Raw genomic sequence first — 7,046 nt, forward strand, 5'->3', positions numbered from 1 at the left:
CCACCCCCAGTCAAGGAAACCACTGTGAAAAACTTTTCAACAGCAAACTTCACACTTCTCAAGACAGAGGTGGAAAGTTTCAAAGTCCCCTTGCTAAAGGATAATGCTGCCCAAACTGCAGAATCCTTTACAAATGCATTCTATGAGCACCTACAGGAATGCATGGATTGAGTCATCTCAAGTAAAACCAAGATTGACTCCTCCAAAAAGAGGAAACCAGTCTGGTGGTCCCCGGCCATAAATAAGCTATACAACAGAAGGAAGAAACTATTACATGATAGGGCAAAATCTCAAAAAGGAAAGGCATCCCTGATCAGTATTAGCAAGAAACTAAGATCCCTCATAAAATCATCCAAGGCCAGTTTCGAAAGAAAAATTGCCAAAGACATTAAAGATAATCACAAAGCCTTCTTTAGTTATGTCAAGAATCTAGGTGGCAACTCTCAGATCTGCTCTGAGCTAGTGCAAAGCGGCAAAAAATACACTGAACCAACTGACATTGCCAACATCCTGACTGACCGGTTCAGTGCAAATTTTACCCCCCCTCACCCCCAAAAGGGCCTGTGTCCATCCCAGAAGAATGTAGAGGCCCAGACATCACAGACACGCAGGTGAAAACTGCCCTCTCCAAAGCCAAAAACACAGCATCAATGGGACCAGATGGTATCGCAGGCTGCGTCTTACACGAGCTCCAAAATTAACTAAACTCGCACCTAAATTCACTGTTCAAACTCAGCCTTACCACAGGCTATGTACCCAAAGAATGGCGTACAGCAACAGTTATCCCGCTCCACAAAGGTGGTGCCACAACAAATCCTGGGAACTATCGCCCTATAAGCCTGACTAGCCTTGTCTGCAAAGCTATGGAGCGCATCAGCATGGAACTCCAGACACTTGACCCGACCCAATTTGGTTTTGTCAAAGGCAGATCCTGCCTCCTAAACCTAGATGACTTCTTTGAAACGGTTACAAAGGCCATAGAAGAGGGAAAGGTAGTCCACACAACCTACCTGGACCTCGCTAAGGCCTTTGACACCACTCCCCACTCTGGCATTATAGATAAGCTTACCAGCTTGAACATCAACCCCTATGTCACGAGATGAGTTGCCAACTGGTTCACGGATAGAAATCACATGGTCAGAGCTGCAGGTGCCATGTCCGACTCTAAACCAGTTACAAATTGGCATCCCACAGGGCTCAGTCCTGGGACCCCTCCTGTCCGGTATATAATTCTCTGAGGTACAGGCAAGCAGGGGAGGACTACGGCTTACCAAGTTTGCAGATGACTGCAAACTGAGGGCCATAATCAACTCTCCGGCTGACACAGACCTCCTCCAAAAGGGTCTCACTGAGACAAATACCTGGTGTCAGAACCATGGCCTCAAGCTAAATGCCAAAAAGTGCATAGTCATCCCCTTTGGGAAAAAGAAAGTGCCCACGAATTATCACATAGGTGGTAATCCACCAAGTACGGAAGATGTAATTAGGGATCTGGGGATCCAGATAGATAGCAACCTCTCCATTGATAATCACATTGCCAAAGTGGTTAGAAAATCCTTCTATGTAGCCCACCTAATCACGAAAGGGTTCACATCTAGATCAAGAGAGGTCATTGTGCCCCTCTACTCATCAGGCCCATAACAGAGTACAATGCCCCATTTGGAATGTACCTTACTAGACACCTGCAACAGCTGGAAAGACCACGTAAGTACCTCACCAAGAGGATCATGGGCCTCAAACAAATGCCCTAAGCAGTTCGACTAAAGAAACTCCAGCTCTACTCTGTTGCTTACCGCGTACTCAGAGGTGATCATTGCCTGACGTACAAGGCCATGTCCAACCCGGAATTAATGAACATGCTTCACCTCAAGAAAACCAAATCTCTTAGAGCCACACGCTCCAGGGATTTAAACCTCAGCACAACAATAAACAGGACATGCTGGAGGGATAGATTCCTGTCCCAGAGACTTCCCTCGCTCTGGAATAGAATCCCAATTTATGTTAGGCAAAGCCCTTCACTGACTCTCTTCAAGAGAAATCTTGACAAGTGGATGGGAAATCGTAAATTTACCCCTGGGATCACTTCAATGGCCCTGTTGGACAGAGGCCCAGGAAACTAATTTAAAAGGGAGGTGGAAAGCCAACCCATTCTGGCTAGGCTTATAAATGCCCTTGGGCAGATAGCCTAGTACCTACCTATGAACCTATAAGAGTGGTAGACCAGGGAGGGGTAGGCACAGACACCCCTTGAGGAGACTTTAAAGCTATTAAAGCATTAAATAACCCCAGAGGAAAATCCTGCCATTCACGCTGAGGATCCTTACCTGCACAGAAAGAAGCTTGGTTTTCTATTTCTTTTTCTGTGGAATGTCAGCATGAAACAACAGAGGGTTAGAACCTTAGCGGCACTCAAGGGTAGTAGGGATCTGTTCCCTCACTAAAATCTGCAGAATCCCCCTCAATCCCTTGGATGTAATCAGCAGAGGATCCCCCCCTCAATGTGGGGAGCAGATGTTTGCAAAGCTTCCAAGGACACGTGATGAGTAGGAGTCATGCCGGCCTCTGATAGCATCACAGCAGAGGAATCTGAAGCAACCACCAGAGGATCCTCAAGGCTTTCACTAGTCTTGAGTGAGAAGTCCAGGGGAGGTTGGACAGCAGCTGTATCAGGCCTATGTTTTTTGGCCTTATTCTTGGCAGATGGCTGGACCCCCAAGACGGGCAGACACCTTGAGCCAACAGCTTAACACCTTGGTTTTCTAGGTAAACAGATAAGGAGAAGAGATGACTACAGAGCGTCTTAGGGATGAAAGCTTGGTAGGCAGAACACTGCATACGACTGTGGGAAGACCCAAACAAGAGAGGCACTGATTGTGATGATCTTTATGAGGAATCCGCCTCCCACACTGACATTTTCCCTTTCTAGATGACATGAAACCCAATCCATACTAAAGAAAACGATAAGGAGAACCCCCAATGAGACACAGTTTGCTAACCAGCATAGAAGAAAGGCATTCAGATCGATGTTCAATGTTGACATTCAGAGAGATTGCAAAGAACTTCTGAAGTGTGTGCATCCGTACATGACCTCTATGCCCTATACATGCGATGCCTACAAACACTACAGGCTTTGAGATACTAGCCAGATGTTGGGGCTATCCTTGGCAGGAGATCCCTTATGTAAGGAATACTGCAACAGTAATATGGAAGGACATCAAGCAATACAAGTGGAAAATACTTAATTTCATTTTTCTTGCCCCAAATGTCAAGAGCCCCCAAATAGGGAGCTAAGTTATGATGGGGAAAACACCACCAGTAAAAAGTAAATACCAATACCAATAGTAATAGCCATAGAGAGGAGAGAGAGAGAGAGAGACAAACCAGGGGGCTGGAGGGAGAAAAACCAGGACTGCAACAGTGAATACACTTGAACCATCTACATTTATGGTAAGTGTACGCAACTGTACTATGTTCTTTGTGTTTCACTGTTGCAGTTATCTTACTTGGGTGGATTCCCAAAGCTGAGGAAGGGTGGAGGCAGTCAAGAAGAGTTAGGGCTGGCTAGTAGACCTTGCAAGACTGCTGTAGCAAAACCTGCCCTGGATATGGAAAAGATAGGCAGGTGGTAATGCTTGGTGAAGGTGTGTACAGAGCTCCAGGATGTCCCTGAGAAATGCTGTAGAGGTAGAGGTAGATGTAGCCCTAGTTGAATGTGTTCTGACCCCCTGAGGGGTGGCTTTCCATGGTGATTGTAGCAGAAATGGATGCAGTGTGCTATCCATTTGGAAATGGTTTGTTTTGAAATGGCCTTGCCCTCTGCCCCTGTTGCAAAGCTAACTAGTAACTGGTCAGATTTTCTGAAGGGCTTAGTCCTGTCAAGGCAGAATCTGAACGGTCTGTGCACATACAAAGAGTGCAGGATCCTTTCCCCTTTATTTTGAGGATTAGGGAAGAAGGTTGGCAAATGGATGGATTGGTTGAGAGCCACACTGGACACCACGTTGGCATAAGGAAGGGTTAGTCCTGAGGGAAACCCTGTCAGCATGGAAAATAATGAAGGGTTCCACAGCCATCAGTGCTTGTAGCCCAGATACTCTTCTAGCTGAAGTGATGGCTAGAAGCAAGGCTGTTTTCCAAGAGAGGAATTTTAACTCTGCTGAAGCAGCCGGTTCAAAGGGGGGGGGGTGTGTGTGTGAGCTTTTCCAGTACAAAGTTAAAGTCCCAAGCAGGGGTGGGTGGTCTCCTTGGTGGCCTTACGTTGTTTGCCCTTCTCAGGAACCGTTTGATGAGGGGGTGAGAGAATAGGGGTGGCTCAGTGTTGTAATGAGGTGAGATGGCAGAGGCATTGATCTTAATGGAGGAGAAGGATAGGCCTCTGTGGAGCAATTCAGCAATGTAATCCAGGATTAGGGGTAAGGAGGGCAGTGCTGTGTCTTCTCCTTTAGACAATACCTTTTCCACTTATAAGCATCGGATTTCCTTGTACTGGGCCCTTCTGGCTTCAAGGATAACATCCAGCACCTGTTTGCTTAGGGTTGCTGGTGCAGAATTCAAGGAATAAGCCAGGCTGCAAGATTTAGGGTTTGTAATTGCGGATGCAAAATCTGTCCTCCCTGCTGAGAGAGCAGGGGTGGGGTCTGGTGTAGGTGCCAAGGTGGCACAGTTGTCGGGCTTCGCAGGAGTGGGTACCAGTGCTGGCGTTGCCAGTCCGGGGCAATCAGAACTGTCCTTGGCCAGTCTTGTTTTATCTTGAGTAACACTCCTGTGAGAAGGGGCAAAGGGGGAAGGCACAGACAGATTTTCCCATAGAAAGGACAGGGCACCCACTTTCCAGGCCCTGCTGTGAGGATTCCTGGTGCAGAATTTGCTGAGCTGGTGGTTGTAGGAAGAGGCAAAGAGATCCACATCTGGAATCCATTTCTGAATCAGAAGGTTGAAGGTGCTAGGCACCAATTTCCACTCGTGTGGGTCTAGGAGATTTCTGCTCAAATCATCTGCCAGTGAATTTGCTTTCCTGGCAAGAACTGAGCTTGTAGGTGGACTTGGATGTCCAAGGCCGTGTGCCACAGGGCCATGGCTAACCTGCAGAGTGAGTAGGAATGGGTTCCCCCCCACTTGTTGATGAACCACATAACTGTGGTGTTGTCTGTTTTTATTAGCAGTTGTCCCAGAAAGAGTAGGGATCCAAAAGATGTCAGGGCATTCTGTACAGCTAGCATCTCTTTCTGGTTGATGTGCAGATGAATCTGACTTGGGCTCCAGTGGCTCTGAATACATTTGCCAGCCATGCGAGCCCCCCAGGCATAGTCTGATGCTTTTGTGGTCAGGGTCTGGGTGGAGTGGGGTAGAATAAATGTTTGTCCCTTGTTGTGGTTGCATGCTTCTGCCCAAAAAAGGAACTCTGTCCTTAGGGTAAGATAGGAATGACCGTTTCCAGATCCTGAGAATGTTGGCACCAAAGACTTTTTAAACACCACTGAAGTCTCCTCATATGCAGTCTTGCATATGGAATTAGCAGTATACACGAGGCCATGAAGCATAGGGCTTGCAGTATTTTTCTTGCCGATAGACTACTTCAAACAAATGGCCACCAGAACCCAGATGTCAGACAGACTTGCTTTTCTGAAGTGAGGAATGTCATCTGGGAAGTTGTGTCCAAGCTTGCTCCCAGGAATATAATCTTTTGACTGGGTACCAGTTTTGATTTATATTCATTGATGGTGTAACCCAAGGAAGTGAGAAGGCTTTTTACAAATGCCAGGTGCTGAAGTAGAATTCCTGACTGTCTGCCTGAATCAGGCAGTCGTCCAAGTATGAGTAAATTTGGATATTTCTCTGCCTGCAGTATGCAATGGCTGGAGCCAGGCATTTTGTGAATACCCTGGGCGCAGTAGACAAGTCAAAGGAAGTGCAGAGAACTGATGATGCACAGATCCTGCCCTGAAATGTAGATACTTCCTGCATGACTCCCTTACAAGGATGTGCAGATAGGCTTCTTTTCAATCTAGGGTGACTAACCAGGCATCCTTGGCTAATATAGGAAGAAGCTGTTGCAGTATTTTGATACCATCAGGAAGGTGTTGAGAATTGAAAATCCAGGATTGGGCACCAAGAGCCCTCTTTTCTGGGTACCAGGAAGAGTCTGGAGTAGAATCCTTGACCCCTCTGTTCTACCGGAACAGGCTGAATAGCTCTTATATTGAGCAGGGAAAGTACTTGGTTTTGAGCCTCTGCCCACTGGTTTGGAGGAAGGTCTGGAAACCTGCTTGGGGTTGGCAGAGAATGGAAATAAAATGTGTACCCCTGGGATACAATGTTGAGGACCCATCGGTCCTGGGTCATAGACATCCAGTTTTTTTGCATGAAGGGCACATTTTTCTCATAGGGGCACAAGCAGTTGGACATGGCTGGGAAGTGGATTGAGGAAGTCATTGTGAGCTTTTTCCATAAGGAGGTGGCTTACCACTCCCTGTTTTAGGGGTGGGAGCACTCCATTGCTTAGATCTCTGCATACCTTGAGACTGTATCCGGGGTGGTCTGTTTCCCCTGAGGCTTGTTTGAAAAGGCCTGGAGGCTGCTGGAAAGGACCAGTGTTTTGAAGAGCATTGCCTACTGAATCTAGGGGGTTGCACTTGTAAGAATTCTTTAACAGTCTGCATAGATTTAGCTTTTTCTTGCATTTTTTTTTTTTTTTGAGAACCTCTTCTGCTTTGGTGCCAAACAAAGAGTCCTTATTCAACGGAGCGTCTAGTAATTTAGATCCAACATGATCTGGCAAGGTCTGCTCCTTCAGCCAAGCAGGTCTTCTCAGTACAGAGCCAGTGACTGCTGCCCTGCAAGATGCTTCTACAGCATCAAAGCCACACTGCTAAGTATGCATACTGACCTAGTTTGCAGAGGGCATAAGCTCCTGCAATTCTTTATTTTCTGTAGTCTGGAAAAGTTACCACTTTTTGTTTAATAAGCTCCATAATATGTTGTTGGTACTTTAGCATGTGAAACTGGCAATTCAAAGCCCTGGATAGCAAGAGTTGCAGAGGTATATA

The sequence above is a fragment of the Protopterus annectens genome, chromosome 3.part1 (assembly GCF_019279795.1).
Source record: "Protopterus annectens isolate FY-2018-M chromosome 3.part1, PAN1.0, whole genome shotgun sequence".
Classification (NCBI taxonomy): domain Eukaryota; kingdom Metazoa; phylum Chordata; order Ceratodontiformes; family Protopteridae; genus Protopterus; species Protopterus annectens.